Source organism: Acomys minous (genome assembly GCF_964271855.1).
Source record: "Acomys minous genome assembly, chromosome: 9".
Classification (NCBI taxonomy): domain Eukaryota; kingdom Metazoa; phylum Chordata; class Mammalia; order Rodentia; family Muridae; genus Acomys; species Acomys minous.
Genome location: NC_140490.1, coordinates 120,254,011 through 120,264,209, shown reverse-complemented (window position 1 = coordinate 120,264,209; position 10,199 = coordinate 120,254,011). Strand labels below are relative to the sequence as shown.

Sequence of the window (10,199 nt, the reverse complement as noted above, 5' to 3'; positions counted from 1 at the left end):
GTAATATAGCACATAACACGAGATATACAGGGATTGCAGTAGAGTAATGTGTTTGTGCCTCAGTCAGAGGAGCTTACAGTTTAATGCGGTTTCCCTCAGGCTAGGAACAGCTATTTAAGGCATTCTTTCCTGTAATATACTCATCCAAGAGTGTTAATGACCACCAAGGTGGTGACTGACATCGTGTGTGGCAATGTTGGCCAGCTCACGGTGTTAATAGGGCTCGGACCGGAAACTTACATAGTGCCACTGCAGCAGAACTGCCCTGAGCTAGTGAACATGTCCCCCATTTGCCCGGTGTTTAAACAGAGCAGAGAGCTATCCTAGGACTGTTGTTTTTTCTGTCACGAGTGAAAAAGATGGGCCAAGTCTCACATAAATGCCTCAGCCATCCAATGCATTTTCCTGGCGGAGCTCATTTCCTGTTTGTATATGTTACCAAGTCAATTACATGATTTTTATAAGATGCAATTTTTTGGTTCTCCTCTTCTCTGGGGGCTGATGGCCACCAGCCCACTGAGGCAGGAGGAGCAGAAGACCAGACGCAGGGCCTGGAAGGCTGTAAGCAGGGCGGAGATCCAACACTCCGGGAGCCACTTCAGGAGTTAGCTCAACTTTACTCAGGGAGAACAAAGGCTATATAGCCCTTGGGGAGTTGGAGGGGGGCTTCCAACATAGATGTTCATAATTAGTTGGAACCAGGCATTTTTAGAATGCTTATTTTATTTACATTTGGCAGCATGCTCCTATCATATGAACAGGCACACAGTACCTAGGTGCAGGGAGGGGAGAGCTGGCAGGGAGCTGTGTCAAGGGCCATATATATCAAATGTGATTAGGGGCATCTTTGTCTAAAGACACTCTCCAGGTGGAGTCAGGGAGCGAGCAGGAGGCCCTGCTGGGGAAATTGAGTCCTGCACCTAACATGGGCCTCAGAATGGCTCTCCAGACTGGAAGGACTGCAACCTTGAACAGCAGGAGGGGCGTGGGAGCTCTGGGCTTAGAGGAAGGCTGGGCCTTAGGTAGAGAGTCCCTCCTGAGGCAGGGAAGATAGGACTGGTGCTGGGCTTCCTGGGTCTCAGGGGTTCCATTTCCTTTCTTCCTCCTCCTCCTCCTCTCCTCCTTCACCTCTTCCTCATCTTCCTCCTAGATAGGCCTTCAGAAAGTCTTACCTGAGGCACAGTCAGGTGTGAGCAGAATGCCCAGAGTGTGTGTGAGGCCATTCAGTTGCTTTGCCACAGTCTGCGTCATAAAACCACAGTACCCCAAAGACTAGACTTGGAACACAGCCCCTCGGCTACAGGGTGCCCCTGGCCAGACCAGGGACTCAGGACTCTCAGCACAATATTCACTGTTTTCCTCATGCACCAGCTGCTGCAGGGTCTTTTGAGACCATGTCAGGGATCAGAAGCTTGGCCACCTGCAGCAGGGAGTTTTGTCGCTGGGCCAGACTCAGCACCCGGAGGGCTAACTGCTTCGAATGGTCCCCTTCTAGTTTCTATAGTGAGTGTTGGCTCATGACCAGCTTCGGCTGCAAAATCAGACCAGGGGAACCTGGGTGGTTTGGCTCTGGCATCTAGGTTAGAACCTGCTTGTCCTGTGGGGACTGCTCCTGCTCTGAAGCATTTTCTTCCACAGCCTCCTGTGCCTGTGCCTCTGCCTACAAGCTCTCCTCTTGAAGGGTTCCACTCTTTGCATGGACTTCTGCCATGTAGAACTGGCTGGAGTGCCCAGGCAGTAATGGGGAACTAGAAAGGCACTGTAGTATGTTCAACCTGGGTGTCTGTGTACAGCGCTGTTGCAGGGCCTGGACTCCAAGCTCATACATTTAGAGTTTCTCCCTCAGGACAATCACCTCAGCCTGGAACTGCTGGCATATGGATGTGTGTTGGCTGACGTGCTGGTCTAGGCTGAGTCTTTTCTCTCTGGATGGTGAGCATTTTTGAGAGTGTTGTAAGTATCCTTGCAGGTCAGGCTGGAAGGGCTGATGGCAGCTGGCCTCAACGAAGTCCTTGAAGAGATGGGTAAGCTTGCTGCCCTTTGCATTGGCCAGGGGACTGAGGACATTGATGAGTGCTAACAGAGCAGTTGATGTTGGCGCCCTCTCATAGCCGCTCTCCTTTGACATGGGTGCTAGATGCCCACGCTGAACCAGCCATAACAGTCAGGCTCATCTTGGCTACTTGAAAGGCCTAGGCTGGTCCTGGAACCCAGTCCTGCTGCTTCACAAAGATTGGGAAAATGGTACAAGAGCAGGAAGATGTGCATTGGCGTCTATGAGGTGCTGTGTGTGGCTGCAATTGCCCCTGGCTTGCATCTCTGGTAGCTGCTCAGCTGAGGGTGGCTGGTGGAAAGAAAGTCCCAGTACCACAACACGCTTATCAGGGTCCTCACAGATGGTAAGGGGTCCTTTGGGCTCCAGGAGGTCATGGGTCTGCTCATTATACACCTCCAGGTAACTGATGAGCACCTTAAATTGTTTTTCTTCTTAGTCTTTATAGTTCCATAGTGGCCAGGTACTTCATTCCAAGCTCCACCTCCCTTTCCAGCATAGTGTGTGTCTTCCTGGCCCCTGTGGCTCCTTAGGCAAACATCGAGCAGTTGTTGCCTTGGAGGAAGCTGTCAAAGATGCTGTGTGCTGGAACACATACTGATGAGTGGCCATCTCACCAAAGATCAGGGCCAAAAGCAAATGTCAGGTCTTTGCCCTTCCTCTTGGGACCATTGTGGGAGCCACTCCATCTTAGGCCAGGAAATCCTCCATCACACTCCTCAGAGTCAAACACCAGCATCTGCTCATGTACCACCTGAATCACATCCTCTCATGTACCACTTGAATCACATCTGCTCATGTACCACTTGAATCACAATAGCTCATGTACCACCTGACTCACATCTGCTCATGTACCACCTAAATCACAGGCTGCTGTTGACTCCCTAGCTCCCTACAGATGGGGGGGGCCTCTGACCACCCAACCATGCTGTCTTTCATAGCCATCACATGGCAACCCCTTTTGTGGGTTCCTGCTTGGACTCAGGAGAGAGCTCCCCGGCACCACCTTCCACCTTTTTCTGGCGTGGTGCTTTCAAATTCCATTTCAAACAAATTATGATGTTATCTGCTGTCACATATGATGGAAGGCCAGAGATTAGAATGGACACCCCAGCCATTGTTTTCCCCTGCAGTGTCCCAACTTAAGGCTTTGAGGAAGACTCACATACTATAAATATTTAACGAGTTGTATATGTAAAGGGTTTATTTGAGACTTCTGGTAACTGTCATTCTATCTGAGGTGAGGTGTAGCAAAGTTAACTGAATAATTAAAATAGGATATCTCTTGGAAGTTGTTAAGAGGCAATATTTATTAACCCACACTTTTATAACCAGAGGTCCTTTAAAATGTTTTTTTTAAATAACAGTGTGGGGTGGGGAGGTATTTCTTTAGTTTGGAGAAACATGCTGGGAAGCGTTCTAGTCAGAGGAGTCTGTTTTCAGTCTGGAATGTGTGGAGGTGGGGGCTCTGATGACATCTAAGTGTCACAGTATTAGTGCCTCATGGTTTCACTGCAGCATGGTGTCTACGCTGTGATGTACATCGCATCACAGTGGACTGAAACCATCCACCTAGCACTGGTTTCCTTGGCGATCATCTTGGAGATAGAAGGTCAGTACTTTAAAATTGCCATAGTGTCCTCTTTAAATAGAATTGTACGTTGCTTATGGTGGCTCTCTTGTTTCCTACATAACCTACTGGATTTATGCTTGTTAGGCACCTTGTATTATAATTTGAATTTGATTCAACCAAAATAAAGAAAATGAGAAAAACACTAGTCTTTGTATATGCAACAAGTGGAACTGGATAATATAGTTTACACTGCTTAAGAGCAAAGTGTCTCAGATTTACAAGGCATTTCTAGCCCAATGCAAACCATATGCTCTGAGTTATGTTAGAGTAAGATGCCATCCTGAGTTCTCACAGTGTACGCGGATGTGTACAAGTGTCCTCATGCTTGGCAAACTGAACCAAAAGCAGATGATTCTCAATTCTGGTAAATAGAAAACACTTTCCTTTGCACTAGATTAGATGCCGGTTTCTTGGGGGGGGGCTGGAAACTCACCTTTGACTCGCTGACCCAGCATTGAATCCTCCACTGCTGTCATGCATTGAGAGAAGTCTTCCTGACAGAGCCTCATATTTCCTGTTGGAGCAAATCACCCAGTGGGAATGTGTGGGCTCATTAAACATCCTTGTCAAGGAGTTTGTTTTCAGTACAACTTATTCTGAGTGGGGACAGCAGTTGTTTTTTCTTAGCTGTGCTCACAGCATGAAGAAAGTCTCGTGAAAATCAGAAGGACTCAGCCCTATGTTTCTGATGGAAGGCGTGACTTATTGAAAAAATAAGTCAATAAAGGTCTGTATTTTGATGAGGAATTTTGGAAACAACTACCTTTCTGCAAGCAATTCCAGTCATCTGTGCTTGACTGGTGATGGAAGGAGTCGGAGGTACAGGGAGCCACTAGGAGCCTCCACTACACACACACACACACACACACACACACACACACACACAGATAATTGTTAGCGCTGAAACTATATGACATGGTGAGAACTTCCCCACAAAAAGGCACAAATTTTCTCAGCATTTCAAATGGAGTGTGCAAATGTTTGGAATTAATGGCACAGGTAATGGAAAGTGCAAGTCCAAAACCAAACCAACCAACCAAGCAAGCAAAGGATAGGGAGACAACCACGAGGTCAATAAGCTTACCAAGCTTCCATATTCCTTTTTAGGAGTTAGGGTTCCCCGTGGTAGTCTAGAGGTCGTGGCCATGGTGCTGAAGTTAAGTAGGCTTGAAGATCATCATCATCATCACCATCATCATTATCACCACCATCACCATCACCATCAACAACATTGCCACTATCCTCGTCACCACCACAGCCTTGACCATTACTTACTGAGAGGTCCATCTCCTCTCTGTAACCTCCTCGAGGTGGCAGAGAAACATGGAGGGCACTCTAGATTTTTCCAGTGGTGGCACCCATTGGGGTAATCCTCCTTTATGTGGGCCACTCTCCGAGGTTGGACTGTAAATCTCCAGAGGTGGAAGACTTTTGTCACCATCTATCATGCCCCTGGAAATTTAACAATGACTTAAAGGATATTTATGTACCAATTAATGTATTAGAAAAAAAAAACCAAACAAACAGATGACAGAGAGGCGATTCCTGCTCTTAGGGAGCTCAAAACTCTCAAACTGTAAGAACAGATTTGATCAATATCAGATACTAACTTTCCTAATTTGGTGTATTACAGAACTTTGGCAACATGAGAAGATGGAGAAGTCAGGAAGGTTTTTCAGACGTGATGCATTTTGAATAGGTTTTTTTTTCCTCTCTCTCTCTAGAGGTATTACAACTGGTACATAGTGGGAGGGACAAATATCAGGATTATTTTGAGAATGATGGCAATTTCAAAGCATTTGAAGCAAGTAGTGGTATTGACTGACTCATGCAATTAAAATTAAAAAATGCAGAAGTGAGGACTGGAGAGATGGCTCAGTGTTTAGGAGTACATGTTGCTCTTGCAGATGGATGACCTGCCCTCAGTTCCTAGGACCATAAAGGTGGCTCAACATCCATCTGTAATTCCAATTTCAGTTCAGATGTTTTCTTCTGAACTCTGAGAGCACAAAGCACATGTGTAGCACACAGATAAATATAAGCAAAATATTTATACACATAAAGTGAAATTTTATTTTTAAAATAAAAAAAGTCCAGAAGTTAATCTGGCTTCTGAATGATAAAATAGGGGGTCAAGATCAAGACTCACTGTACCCCGTCACTTGGGAATTCTGGTCTCCTCACATCAGATGTGTGCTTCTTCCCTTCTTTGTGAGCCAGACGAGCATCAAAGCACAGAACCTATGTCCACAAATATTAAAAAGTATCTGGCCTGAATTTTCATTGGTCAAGAGCTAATCACCTTCCCAATGCTTAAGCAGGACACTATAGGCAAAGGAAGACAGGGAGAAGGGATGGGAGGGGGCTCTATTTAATCTTTTCTCACTCTTTATTAGCTGCCTGTGAACCTACTCAACAAACAGCATGGTTTATTATCCACAATGGTCTATCCTTATGTGTCACTCAAAACAAAACAAAACAAAACAAAACAAAACAAAACAAAACCAGCAGTGGATTCCCAGAAGACAATGAACTGAAGCTGAGAATCCTTGCCCATTTGAGGAAAGTCTGGTCTACATGAGAAGTTCCCTGCCAGCCAAGGCTACTCAGAGGGAGATGAGTGGCAGAAGAGGAAGAAGGGGAGAGGAAGGAAGAGGAGCAGGAAGAGGGGATGAGAGGGAATGGAGGAGGAAAGGCAGGAGGAAAGGACGGAAAAAAGACAGGGAAAGGAAGGAGAAAGCATTTGTAGAACACTAGTGAATGAACACATGGACGCAAATAAATGCTCCTGCTACATTCAAGACTAGCACAGTTCCCCCTGCCCCTATAAAACAGCAGGTACTCTAGATTGTTTTCCTAAAAACAAGCAATTTGCTTGCTAATGAAGTGCTACCCTAGCAATTATGAAATTTCTCCAAGATAAAGCAGAGAGGACTTTTGCTCTAACCTAGGCCACCCATCTCCACACCAAGCCTTCTGCCACCCTCTGCACAGTGAGAAAAGTGAAGTGGACCAGCAGTCTGAGTGGCTTGCTGACCTCTGGGACAAACCCTGAGTGAGGTCAGCAGCACTTTGTGATAATGCCAAAATATTGTTGTGCTCTTTCATTATTTTGATGTGCATGTTTCTGGCTAAAAAAGGTTAACTAAGATTGATAATTCCTGAGTAGCAATAAGCACCACTTCTCTGTATTACTTTCTTCTCCAGCATAAAGCCAGTCTCAAAACACCAGGTGTTCCTTTTTTATGTTATATTTATTATGTCTATGACCAAAGTGAAATAATATTTACATCCTTTAAATTAATAACTATAAAGATTTTCAGAAAATAGAATGCAATCAAGAAATGTAAACACTTGATTGCTTTCTCTAATTTATTCTAACTCTGTATTTAGTTAAGAAAACAAAACCAAAAACCCATGAAATGTTATTAAAATGAGAACTGAGTTACTTTAGCTCATGCATTCCAAGGTTCCATAGCTAGGCGTTAAGATAGGCGTAACAGGGCTGGGAAGGGGGTGGCTCACAGGATAAGAGCCCTGGTGCTCTCCCAAAGGACCTGTGTCCAATTCCTAAGCCCATATGATGGCTCATAATGATGTAAAACTCCAGTGCTGGAGGATCAGACGCCCTCTTCTGGGGTCCATGCCCACTGAGCATGCATGTGGTGCACAGACACACATGCAGACCAAACACCCTTACATATAAATAAGCCAGCAAACACGTAAACATGACCGATTTAACAGTGATTGGTCACCATCATTTAATAGAATGCGAAGAGCACACGTCATGAGAGGAGGCCTATGGGGCGCCCAAGCACCTTTGGGCTTGGGAATCTCTCCATCTATTCCTCATTGGCTTGCCCTTTCTTTCTGGATTCCAGTTAATTCTAGATGTAGTCAAGTTGGATACCAAGAATGACCATCACAAAGAGAATGAAGTAATTGAAAAAAAGGTCTTAATGAAGGCAGATTCATCGCTTCCAATGAGAAGATTTTGGTATTTTTGTTTCTTGTGTTTTTGTAGGAAAACCTGGCTTCTGATTCAGGTGGGGGCACTGTGCTCTCAGCCAAGTGGAATACAGAGGAGAGGCACCCACGGTGAAAATCACCAGCCAGTGTAATCACGTTCTGCGATGCAGTGGAGACTCTATAGGTATTAAGGGTTTTGTAAACAGATTTCATGCTTGTTATTTAATGAAAATATTTAAGATCCATGAAAATCCTGCAGCTGCCAGGCGTGGTGGTGCATGCCTTTAATCCCAGCACTTAGGAGACCAAGGCAGGCAGATCTTTGGGAGTTCAAAGTCAGCCTGGTCTATAATGTGAGTCCAGAACAGCCAAGGCTGTTATACAGAGAAACCTTGTTGAGAGAGAGAGAGAGAGAGAGAGAGAGAGAGAGAGAGAGAGAGAGAGAGAGAGAGAGAGAGAGAGAGAGAGAGAATATCTTGCAGCCTTGGTCCCAAGAGGCCTCTCCATATGTACCTAACAGTGTTCCTTTATTCAGGCTTCAGGCACAGGCAGAGTGTATAGGTTTGTCCGCCTGTCACTCAGTCAGTCAGCTTCCCCACCCCATGCCCAGGCCCAGAAGATTGCTCCTCTATATTCTATGAGGTAAATGTTCTAGGTAAAAATCACAGACTATATGAGCTCCTTCCTCATAATGAAAGGTCCTCTCAGTGACATGTCACTATGCAAAAGCATATAGGCAGAACTGTTTGCTCACTCGCCACAAGAATTTGAGATGTGAACCCTGGTTGACTCTTCCTTACGTGATGAGGGAGAGGAAGCACATCTTCCTGTGCCCACTTCATGTGTTAATCATACTGAGTGAGAAGAAAGACCATTACCCAAAGTTTCAGTCGAATTAAACAAGCTTTATTTTCTCTTAGACAAGATTGTCTCTCTAAAGTGAGATTTGAAAGAACATTGAACATAGGAGAATGTGGGCTCTTTATTGCTTAAAAAACCTGCAAGGCTAGGGAGTTCCAAAGGTTGGGAGATTTCCAGAGGAATTTTTGTTATGTAGGAACTTGGCAGAACATCTCAAACTTATTTGGCAGAACACTTTATGTTATCAGGATAGGTGTAGGTCAAGCCTCATTCAGGTACAGACCAAGTTCCGTATTGCTCAGTTCCAGGAAGTCTCAAGTTATGGCCTCGTCAAATGCTAAGACATAAAAACTTACATTTTATAGAAAACAAAACCAAACTTATTTTGACTTTGTAACAAGATGCACACTAATCTTAAGGTGGAGTCAGGATGGTTTATCACATGGCCATCTAAAAAAAAAAAAAGAAAAAAAAAGAAAAAAAAAAAGCTCCTTGTCATATACAATGCCAGAAGAGTTTCCTTGTTAAAATTCAGAGCGATTCATCAGTTAAGTGTATATGTTTCATTTAATACTTCCCATGATAAAGGATCTCGGAGATTCCTATTTCAATATGCTGAAAAGGAATGTTTTAGAATTCTTGAATTAGTCCTTGTGCCTAGCTAATGTTTATTACAACTGCGTCAATTTACCCCGTTGTTGGGAGTTGGTCTGATGGTATGTGTTTTAGTGCTAGTCACTGTCTTCCAAAATCTGGTCCCTGCCCTTCTTGTTTAAACCTTGTTTCATGTACTTTAGAGTAATTGGCTAATAAAAATGCTGAAGTTTGAGATTTGGCAGAAGAAAGGGAGGTGGAGTTTGTGGGTCCCAGGCTGGGGTCAAAAGATCATGAGGGAGGGGAGGAAGAGGAGGAGGAGGAAGAGGAGGAGGAGGAGGAGGAGGAGGAAACGGGCCAGTGCCATGGCTTAGCGTGGGAAAGGAGCACGTGGCTAGGTCAGCATGGATGAGGAGGTGGAGAACATTAACAGTTATTTTGGGATCATAGATGGAACGCATCCTGAGATGGAGCTGGGAGGTAAAGTTAGCTTAGGAAGTCAACATCTGCCATGCCCCAGGTAATGTCTTGTTCTAAACACACACACACACACACACACACACACACACACACACACACACACACACACACAGCCGGTGTCTGTGTCTTTATTTGATTGATAGGGGTTTAAAGAACATCACCATAATAATTATAGCCTATCAAAACCATACGGACTGCCTTAGCAAGCTCTGTAGAAACCCCCTTGCCGTGTAGCAGCCCTGGTGTTGCCCGATTGTTTCCATGTAGCAGCCAGCATGATTCTTACCCAGCAGGCCAGAGGGCCTCACACTATGGAGCACCACTCTGTGACTTCCTGCCACAGAAAATCTTGACCACGACTTAGGGAATCTTCGTGATTTGTGCACCAGTTGCCCCTGTACCCATTCCCTTCCCCAGGCACCACCCACCGTACTTCCTCATCAACATTTCTTGCTTTTAGAACACCCTTTTTCATATTCTGTTGGAGTACGTTGCTCCAGACAAATGATCTGGATTTCTTTCTTTCTTTCTTTCTTTCTTTCTTTCTTTCTTTCTTTCTTTCCTTCTCTCTCTTCTTTTTCTATTATAACTTATTCAGATTGCATCCTG

General features: G+C 44.8%; 1 pseudogene across 1 annotated transcript; it reads right to left on the bottom strand.

The window, feature by feature from the left end:
• Positions 1 to 107: 107 nt before the first annotated feature.
• On the bottom strand, positions 108 to 4,833 carry LOC311605933 (kinesin-like protein KIF18B; annotated as a pseudogene). Its single transcript has 2 exons — positions 4,771 to 4,833; positions 108 to 2,819 (listed from the first exon to the last, which is right to left on the bottom strand). The product of its transcript is annotated as a kinesin-like protein KIF18B (transcript).
• Between the last annotated feature and the right edge of the window lie 5,366 nt (positions 4,834 to 10,199).